The following is a 12,224-nucleotide window of genomic DNA, read 5'->3' on the forward strand; positions in this document are numbered from 1 at the left end:
GTAATCCGTTATAAATTTATATTTATACATACAGCAATAAGTGTAGATTATCATTGAATCGAGTTATTAATTTACACATCTAAATTCTTTGCTATGATAAATCACAATTTTACAATTAAACATTGTTATATTAATATCCGGGACTAACTATTTTTCAAAATCAATAACATTGTACAGCAGTGGTAATCCCCCTCCCCCCCTTGGCTAATGTTATAGTATTTTAAAAATTTTTTAAAGAATCCCTGACATTGTTATCAAAACTTATTGATATCTTATTAAGCAATAAAATGCATATACTCAAGAAAGGAATAGAAAAACTTTTATTAAATACATTTTTTGGACCCCCCCTCCTTGAATAAATTCTGGATGTGCCACTGCTGTACAGTGTTCGTGATTGGCAGAATCGTGAATTAAAAATTTAATAAATAACAATACTTCACAGATTAAGAATCGGACACACTAGCATAACGCATGGTTTTCTGGTGGAATTAAAGAAAGATATAGTACACCTACAATGTAATACTTACAGTCGAACACCTACTGACGGAATGTTGCAAGTACAAAGTTATGAGGACGTATACAAAACACCCAACTTAATAGATGGAGCGCTAGGACCACAGCATGAAAGCAGGTACCTACTTATTATTATTTCTAAGAAAAACCAAACTTTACAATATAATTTAAAAAAAATAATAAATAGCTTAAGCAAAATATGAATGAGCTGATATATGGCCCATATAACCGATGAATTTATTTTTGATTAATAAGAGGACGCTCCATGGCCGTTTGTTGTTTCCGTCTAACAAGTACATAACATAGAAAATTTAGGCTCAGCAGATCACGTTTAGCTCCGTTAGTTTAAAAATTAGAGTGAATCGACCTCTTATGAAACTTTATGGTAAGAACATTAGCTGTGTTTGTCTGTGGGTTTTTTACGATGGTTCAAATTTTTAGCAAGTTATGCGTATATAATATACTATAGCGTAAATTAAAAATGCTCATAACTCACTTTAAAACTGAACTATTGTAAGAAACCCATATTCAAACACAGATAATGTTCTATTATCATCAATTTTCATAATAAGTCGATCCGCTCTAATTTTTAAGCTGATGGAGTTAAACGTGATCTGCTGAGCGTACATTTGCTATGTTTCGCACTTGTAAGATGGAGACAACAAATATATGTGTAGCATCCTCTTAACAAAAAACTCACATTATTTTGATAAGCCTATTTTTAATTTTTCGAAATAATTTCTTGGTTGATTTTTTACGTAATTATGACATTTCATAATTCATGAATTTAATTTCCAGTAATGTACAATTATGTGTTCTTGTGAAATTGACTAATTAAAAAAATAAATAAATAAAAATGTCACTATTTATACCGATTACCGAACCGGTTGATCTTGATTTTGATTATATAGATCGTGTTTTGTTTTTTTTTTGGAATTTTTTGCTTCACATAATAATATGATCGTAGCATGAATATAAGACAACTTACTACTTAGATTATGCTTAAAGGTTGTGAAATTATATTCATCGGTGATATGATATTAAGATTAAGATTGTAAGCTGCAATAACAACTAACAAGAATGAGTAATATGCGATTTTAATTAGAAGTATCAGGATATACTCTTAAGTTTTGGAGCAATAAGGAATAATGCGTTTACCTACTAATTATACCTATCATATAAACAGAAGAATAAAAAACTAAAACCAGATGGACAACTTATAAAATAAGAAAAATAAAGTCAATAAGTACAACAAGCAGGTTCGTTTATACTAATAATAATTAATGAATAAAGATTATTGAATTCAAAATAGTTTCTGCAGAAACTGTACGTGTACAATGAATGTTTTGACTGATGATGAACATTATTAATTACATTATAGGAATTCATAAATAATATTATAATCTTTTTTGTATAAACAAATAAAATCTATGTATATTTTAATGATCTATGTAGTATGTACATGCAAACTCGCAATATTAATAATACGTGATTGGTTTGAATAATAATACAGCGACAGATGAATGATGACATTAATATTTATGATACAACCATAATTTCTGCAGACTAAAAAAATCTTATATAAATTATGAATAAGCTATCTATGTAATTGTGGTAATACTATAAGACTTATGGATGAATAAAGATGTAATATAATTAGGGTTCTAAAATTTCATAAAATTAATGTTTTTGAAACTTTCATAAAATTTTTCATTTTAATGAAAAATAAAAAATAAAATTTTAATTTGAAACTATAGTAAAAAGTTATAGAAATATTGCTTGTATACCTATCATATATTATATGAAATAATTATATAATAATTATCTATCTTATATAATATATTATACTAGCTGTATCACCCGACTTCGCCCGGGAAAAAATGAACACACCTAAAATGTGGTATATCGGCGTATCTTGATAATAGATAAAGTCATAAAGACAATACATTTAAACTAATCGTTATAGTAATGTAAAAGTTGAAAATAAATACATTTTTTCGCTATATAATACAGGCTTGTTCTTTTATAGGTAATAATATATAAGGATATAAGGATTATCTTCTCTATTACATCGTGATTAAAAATTAAATATTGATAATTCTTAATCCCTAATCAGGTATGAAATCAGTCTGACCTAGTGATGATTTTATGAAACATTCCGAAAAACACAAAATTAAAATAATATATTTTTCAATATTTCAAGAAAGATAAAAGTTTCAAGTTTGAAATATTTCAAAGTTAAAATTTCATGTAAAATATTTCATACTCATGACTCTAGTATTATAATAAAATAATATACACTCATCGTTTTAAAAACATTATTGACATATTAGTTCAACATTTTAAAAACATGATATTTTAAGATATCATTGTGAGGTTATTTTTTTAAAATTCCGGTACCGGGATAAATTAAGAACTATTGAGTAGGTAGACAGTATATTATATAGGTACCTAAAATCTATAATTTATAACTTAAAACTTAAAAGTAATTAGTACGTCAATTTCCAGATCTCCTTTTAAAACTTAGGTTCTTTCATAATATAGAGTGATTCACCAAGTGATTCACCCCCGTTTATTCCTTCAGTGTATTTATTTGAATTCTGACTTTGGAATTTTAGGTACCTATTAGTAGTTTTTGATTTTATCATTAAACTTTGTATATTATAAATACATAATTGTTGTAATATCGTTTTTATATAAAATATCGGGTGACGACCGTGACCGGCTGTACGTATCACCCGATTGCGACGGACGTCGAGTGGATACTTGTGCTCGGCCGATGGGATTCTTTGGCGAAAATTCAGGGAAACCACCGGTTAGTTCGATAAGTAATTTTTTTACCCCGCCATCTTGTCACTAATACCATACATGTGACGCGGACCCGATGGTTGTTTCAAGGTTTATCGTGGTCCGGTCCAAGTATCTGGTTAGGATTGAGGTGATGAAAAAACACAAAACAAATACTTTATGAATGTCACAAATTATGTATTATAATATTACGACCAAATAATAATACATGTCACGTGCCCCTCGGGCGTTGAGTTAAACGTCGGACGATGTGCTATCGGTCTGACGATCCGATGATGGATCTCGAATATCTCGCCAGCCTTTTCCGCCGACCGTTGTACGTCTTACACGACACGGTCCCCGTCCCGCCTTGCCGTTACCGGCTCGGTGGGAGAGTTGACCTCGTCCCGCTGCTTGCGTCCCGTAGTGGTGGTTGGAGATAAGATAGACAGGCCGCTATAGTGCTTGTATACATATTTGTACTTGCTACTAATGCGGGCCGCGTCACATGCCACTACAGATACGGTGTGGCCGCTTGCAAGACGCGCTTACATTACCCCACAGCCCACCCCCTGACAACAGTGTACTGCAGTTGTATGTTATGGACTTTCAAGACCGAGACAAAAACGCAGGTGTGCAGGTGACCTGGTGACGTCTCTAATTTTGGAATTAAGAAGCCGGGGGTGTTAAAATTAAGCTTGGGACTAAAGTCTCTAGTGGTGTCATTGACACGTTCCGTGTTTGGGGCCTGGGTGCTCATTTACTGCACACTTTTGGTATTTGCATTTTGCACTAAATAAATTGCACTTCCTTAATATACATTTAAATATTTAATAAACAATGTAATACGCCAAATATTTATGCTATTCTTCTTAAATGTATGTTATAATATTTATTATAACTTCATTATGGAGTTCGGGTTTTTTACCCGATTGGTTTTAAGTGTTTGCGATAAACCATATAATATTATTATACTATCAGAATTCAGCATATTATTATAGACTATAGTAGCATTGTATTACGTTGTATTATATTGTGTCTTGTGAAATCAGTTTCCGTGGCGAAACGTCGTAACAAATACGTATAATATATATTATATTATAATGTACAAATGAGTTTTCCATGACCCGACCGACCGACCGGTGCGGTTCGATCCACAGTGGCTTACGTTATCTCCCTCGCTCTCTCTCTTTCTCACACACACACACACCACACTCACTCATACACAGTCTGCGACACGGGCACACACGCATAACGGGCTACACAATAAAAGTGACAAATTTATGAGCCGCTCGCGCGGTGGTGGACCCCTTTCGAGCGGCGGCGTCATATAGGAGCAGGACGATCGCCGCGGACGAAACTCCACCGGCAGCGGTCGAAACTTCTTCCTTTGTTATATGGTCGTGTCGGATCCTCTCTCGGCTCGATCCGCCGCCGGCCCATAAATTAAACGCTCTTTTTATCTCTACGCACACCGCCACCGCCGTGTGTCTTTCAACCGACCCTCCTGTCTCTCACGGCGCTGCTGCTGCGACGACCCCATCCCCCTCAGACACACACATACAAACGCGCGCGCGCGTAGCGCAATTTTTTGGTAATTATCATATTGGATTGGCCGGCATTCATGGCAGTACACAACGACACGACGGCATACACAGCGTATATGGCAGTGACTCGGTGCCGGTGTGCCCTCGTAATTCATAAATTTACGACCCGAAGCGTCATACGCTGCCAACCTCGCGATTTATGCGTCCGCGCGCCGCGGCGACGACGCGTTTCTTCCCATCGTCGCCGTCGGGCCGTATCTCTCTTTCTCCCCACATCTCCGTCGCGGTCTCGATCATTCGCTCACTCTCTCTCTCTCTCTCTCTCTCTCTCTTTCTCTCTCACTCACTCTTCAGCCCTATATCCATCCGTTTCGCACGCGCACGCACAACGCTTTGCACCGGAATCGCATAATACGCGTGTACAACAATCTCCAATTGATTATTATTATTGTCGACGGCTGGCTCAGACACACACACAATGTCTTAAAACGAAGCGAATACGTACATAAAACACACTGCATTATAATAGAGGTAGGTATAACTGCACGAGGAGGGCAATATTGCGATCGAGGAAAAAAGCGCTTTTACAACACTAAATACCGAACGATTTACTGCCGCCGAATTGCGTGGCAACCGTATACCTTTATAGTAGGTATATACTTCCTATACATTATATTATTATGTAGGTACGCAATCCATATATCATATTATTATTATTTTCCTCCCGAAGAACCATCCGTGAAATAAATCAAATGATTCAAACCGCGCGTAACGAAAAACCGGTGGAAATCGCATCAAAAATGTCGAAAAACGTTAAAGATATACATCGATCGTATAATATTATATAGGTACACGCGCATATTATGGGTAGGTATCGTCCGAACGACTGTTCTATACATAATATTATATTGGTACATTTAACCCATGTTTTTCGATTGCCGACGTTTTCTCACGCGTGGTCTTTAGTGACCAATCTATTTATATTTTGTGGACTTCATGTCATATACACCGTGATTTACCAGGCATGCCTGCGCCCTTTTTATAATTTTATAGTTAATTTTTTCAAATTCTGATTTTTGGAGAATATTTTTAAGAGATTTTGATATACTAAGAGGAGTGTCCTTAGTAATAATAGTTATAACTATAATACTATATTATACCTTTATAATGTCCTTCATATAACGATACAAATATCTGTTTTTCAAATAGAACCCCCTCCCCCCCCCCTTTATACTGTATATTATTTAGTGAATAATTTTATTTAAAAATGTTGATGTACCCAGTGGCGTATCCAGGGAGGTTTGGGTGTTTATACCCGCCCCCCCTAATAAATATATTGTTTATAGGGTTCGGGACTGCTTGCTTGTTGTTTTATTGTAGTGGTCGTAGATTATTTTAGATAAGTTATAAATTTGTCTTATGAAATGGCAAAATTTGAAACCAAGTTTGAATTTTATAATTTTTGCATATTTTGTCATATTTTATGAAAAGTGCACATTTGAGCAATTTTTAGAATATTTTTCATTTTTAGATTCTGAGCGGAGCGAGGAAGCTAGTGGTTTTACAATGGTGTTTATTTTTTTTTTTTATATTCTGTATACAAAATTTTTACCAGAAGCAGTGCTTTGATTTCAACATATGATACCTTATCTTTTAGCAAACTAGATTAAGATGGTACTTTAAAGGTCATTTTTATCAATTGATTTTATCAATAGTTATTTAATGCCACGGGAAAAACCTTCGATAAATTACGAAAAACCGCTAAAAATGGGATTTTAATTTCTAACGCTTTGTTTATCACCTAAACGAAGAAAAAATAATAATATTATAATATTAATTCAACTTACATGATATAATAAATAATAACCAGTGTTGGGAATTATCTAGATAAAATTATTTCTTTAATTATCTTATCTAGATAAAAATAATTAAATCATCTAATTATCTCTTCTAGATAAATGTAATGGTTATCTGTGGTAATTTATCTAGATAAATAACATAATAATAAGAATATTTTTAAATACTGAAATAGCCAATAATTTAAGAGAACCGAGTAGTGATTCCAAATTCCAATATTATAATATTTAAAAAAAGAAATGCTTACTGAAATATTGTCAGTTTTATTTTGTTATTTTATTTTTATTCAAGTTGTATTAAAAATAAAAATTGTGTATTATTTTAGTTAAGAAATAACATAAAGGATTTATTAATTAATAAATATTATCTAATTAGTAATTACTAATAAATTACATTACATGTATAAATCAAATCCAGTTAACCTCACACAAATGTTGATTTCGACCAGTCGCGTGATACTATATTATAAATTATAATACACAATTGCGCATGTGTATCACGAATACAGATGGCAGTACTGCAGTAGGTATCACCATGAAATCAATCAACTTTTTTTTTATTAAAATTTAATGATTTTTGTTTTACGAGCTAGGAGGTATTATACATTTTAACCCCAATAATAAACTCTAACTTGTGTAAAAAATATTAAATCTATAGGCAGATTTAAGCAGTATAAATACATTTCAATTTTGATACTAATCTTGAAACAAGTATAAAAATGATTCCAATTTATTATTCTAAATCCATCATTGTAAACAACGTGTGTATAATATAGGTACATACGATAATATTAATTATTAATTCCTGTTATTTCTAGCCATGACAACCATAAACATAAAAATAATAAATAAATTTAGTAATTAAAATGTACACAAATATGCATTAATGCATGATAAACAGTATAACCAACCCTAAAAATGTCATATGTATTCATTGAATTGCCATTTTAACTAGAGATTTATACATTTTACACACACACATATATATATATATATATATATATAGTAATTTTATTGCATATCCTGAGAGTAATAAATAAAATATTACATGCATGTTTTCTATGAAACCCCAATCAAATATAATCATAAAGTTTTGATTTATCATCAATAACGTTTTTAATAAAGTTCTTATATCGACTATTTAAAATTTAAAATTATTTATACTTTTTCGTGCGCGTTGCAGATAAACATTGTGTTTTATTTTGCGTACAGACATTTAAAAAAAGCGAATAATTTACATATTATGACATAGTATTATTATAATATACATATATCTAATACATTATACATGCATAATAAGGTTTTATTTTTATTCAAACAATTTTCAACGCACAAATGTGGCGGACACTCTTAATAACCCGAAAAGAACTCTTTTTTTTTATTGCGTTGCTCGAAAAACTGAGGTATCGTCGTATGGATTATCAAACGTTACGATTGTCACACTGAATTATGGTACTACGGTTGTATATTACGTTATAAGCCATACATTTTTTTCGAGAAATATAGTTGATAAAAACATAATACATATATAGTGTTTGTGTGTAGTGTAAACGGAAATCTGTGCTCGATTATCGACGTGTATAAAATCGTCTTGAATATGGTAGCTGGTATAGTAGTTGTATATAATTACAACGAACTACATATACTATCCAATTCATTACTTTTATTTAAATCAAAATACCTAGTAATAATCCTTATACGAATAAAAGTGAAGCTTGAATTGAGCATATTTTTTTTTCACCTGAATATTTAGTTCTCGATTCCTGTGAATTCCTGACCAGCATTTTATAATTCCCATAGTCTACTCGCATTTGACGGAAAAGTCGAATTTCATTAGAAAAATTCGGTAAGGATAAATATTGAATACGCATAAATATTGTATATAATACTATCTCGTTCAGCATATACCTACGGCTGTAGATATATCTCACTAAACGCCAAATTCGTATGAAACCTTTATAAAATAATATCATATAATTATGCGTTATAATATATTATTATTCTAGACTCTGCAGTCTGCATCCGTCTGTTGAACCGTGGAAACATGGACTGTACTAGCTGAAGTGTTATCACATCGTTCGAGACGAGTGTGGTTAGATAACCTCAGATATTGGTTTATTGACTTTGACATCGGCGTCTAATGTGGTCCATTTTTACTAGGCTTTGACCCCGTACATCTCGAGTAATTTCCCAGTCGTGGTCGTATATTGTTATTACCACGGTGCATTATAATATATTATAATACAATGGTTGTTTACAACTCATTTCAATAAAATATTGTTATCTACATAACTACGAAAAAGGAAATATAATTACGGTATTTTTGACATACGTTACCCCAGCACCCCCCCCCCCCCCCATGCGATTTTCATATTTTTTTTTGTGCTAATATTTAGTATGCAATTAGCATGGATAAGTATGACTATTTTTCAAATTTGTACGCGTTTAAATTTCGTCCCACAAACAAATATTTTGTTGTAAATAGTAACAAATTTTTGTATAAAACACATGTATCAAAAAAAAATTTGGTTAATATACTTAGTTGTTGAAGCTGGTAAAATATAAAATAAAAAAAAAAAATACCATATTAGTACACTCAATGATTATAGCAGGATGTATTATGCTTTTATACCTATACGATATAGATGTTTTTGCCTTTTGGGCTGAAGACAACTTTTATTTTTCTAACCAATTTTTGGCAATGCCGGTTTTCGTAACGCTTTGTTTATTGCTATAGAAACTCAAATCAACAATAAAAAAAAAAATTAATTTAATTCCTAACAAAATGTAACATGGTACCAGATATTTTGTCCACTGCACTATTATATAGTGTATAATATATACCCGAAAACTTATCAATAACTGAATAATTCCTATATTTTCCTTACAGAGGATAAATATGAATCTAGGTCAAAATATCCAATTTTAAAAATTTAGAAAAACATTTTTATAGATAAAATGTTAAAATGTAAAATAATACAATTACATAGATAATAGTAGATAATACTAAATTGTTAATAAAAAATAAATCAAATATTTTCTAATAAAATTAGCTAAAATATTAACTCATACAATTTTTAAGCACAGAAAACCTATTTTTAAAAAAAAAAAAATATATACACAGATTTTGTGAGTTGATTCTCTTCTTGTAGTACTACAAGTGTAGTAGGTACACAAAGTGACGTAAAAGTTATTAGCTCATGGAAATATAAAAGGATATTCTGTACAAAATAGATAATGATAAAATTATTAAAATACTCAAGTCTAAAAGCACACTATTATTTAATAAGATTTCTAATTAAATATAAACATAATATTGTAACATTAATAATTCAAATTATTCGCTGTGTTTTATAGGTAATTAGACTGTTGTCAATGTATAAACTATTGTAATTTGTAAACATGGCTGTTCAACACTTGTATCGATGTAGGTATATACATATATAGTTATAATTAATAGTAATAAATTTAATATTTGGTAAATTAGTAAGTGGGTACTTTTGTATTCTCCTGGGCCGAAATCCCACCCCTGACTTTAACTTTTAATTTGTGTTAAAAGCTGTGATAAAAAAATAACAATATATTATCATATATTATTTGACTATAATAATTAACGACTAATATGTTTGTGATATTATTGCACGGAAAAAACAAAACAGTTGTTTGTACTATAAAAATAGTAGGATTGACTGTACATTATAATTGCTATAGGGATAGCTATATATAAGATTAATCAGATTTACTAAAATATTATAGTTATTCGAACTGAAATATGTTATTTTAACTATATTTTTTAGTTAATTCAAATATTAAAACTGCATTAATTATAAAATATAGTAAACCTAACCATAACTAATAACTATATTTATATAGTAATAATAAGTAAATCATTTTAGTTATTTTACCTATTAAAAAGTTATATCTACTATAATTTGTTTTTTTTTTTTTTTTTATTGAACAAAACATAATATTTACAATCTGTATTTACAGGTTATACAATAAGTAAATGTAATGGAAATTGATTTACAGGAGGGGGAAGTTGCCCATTGGTGACACCCCGGTATAATTTGTTTAACTATAATATTAAAGTAATTTTTTTTTTCGTGTGCTATTAAAGTAATTTATTTACTTATTCATTAATACAGCGAAGGTATTTAGGTTGAATTAATTTTACGAGCTAATTTTATAATTTAATATATGAACTAATTTGTTATCTTATAATAATCCACGTAATTTAATTATTTTACATTTTAACCTATATTTTTTTCATTATATTTAAGTATAATGACATTTTAAAATGTTTGTGCATATTTATAAGAATGTTTTTCTACATTTTCAAATTTGGATATTTTCACTGTTGGATATTTTGACCAAAAAAATAAATTATTATCAAATGGTTAAATTACCAAAAAATATATGATAGCATACGCGCTACTTTATAATAACATTTTTCGACTCTTGTATTGCTCTCGATATTGTTTTCCGTATTATTTTTTTTCATAATAACCTATTTGTCCATCTCTTGTGCATATCGTACGCGTTCCAGCAGGTGGGTGCGGTCGTTGGCTTGGCGTTGTGCGTGACCACCAGACTGACGTAACTATTCCATTACCCTTTTGGCGAGCGTACAGGTGTTTCCACTACTATTACCACGAAAAGCCGTCTCACACATTTATAAAATATAATAGGGTTAGATGTGTTTGTGTGTGTGTGTGTGTGTATAGGGTGGAAAGATTAAAAAAACTGTTCGGTTACTTTGAATTATAGGTAGACGCCTAACCCCCTCCCTCTCTGCCCACCAAACCAGATAACAATGCAAAGGTTGTGATAAATCAAATCCCTTTTATGCCTATATCATATATTATACACGTACGTTGGACGTTGGTACATAACTGAGTTTTTAAACGTTGAAACGTTGAAGACATAACTCGAGGTTTGCATTTTAAACGCGCGAGAATATTATGATGGTTCTATATAAATCAAATATAATTATTTTAATCAAATGTGTACAGCGATTGTACTATTATACTATAGGTACTATACTTATATTATTTATACTTATAGATAGTGATGTGATACATACATACATACACCGTCATCATATTACATAAAAAAAAAGTTACTTATACAAAATCGAACAAAAGATATGCGATTTTAGTTTGTAGAGATTTGTATTACCTATATTATACGTATTTTTAACAGGAATTGCGCATAGGGACGATTTTCAGTATAGTTTTTATATTATGAAAAATAATCGTCTCCGAAGTTTTTTTATTTATATAGATACTATACACATAATCGTTCTATATACAAGTAGTCTGTTTCAATTTTACAAATCATCGTGGATCGAATTGTTTCCTCTTAAGAATACGTATGCATTGTATAAGTATTTTGAGGGGAAAGATCTTCTGTCACAACGCTTGATAAGAAATGTGTTTTATATTTATATAGTATCGTTTTAGGTACCTATAAAATATGTCAAATATACAAGGTGCCGACAGTGCCATATTATTCTTATCAG

The sequence above is a fragment of the Metopolophium dirhodum genome, chromosome 9 (assembly GCF_019925205.1).
Source record: "Metopolophium dirhodum isolate CAU chromosome 9, ASM1992520v1, whole genome shotgun sequence".
In the NCBI taxonomy this organism is placed as follows: Eukaryota; Metazoa; Arthropoda; class Insecta; order Hemiptera; family Aphididae; genus Metopolophium; species Metopolophium dirhodum.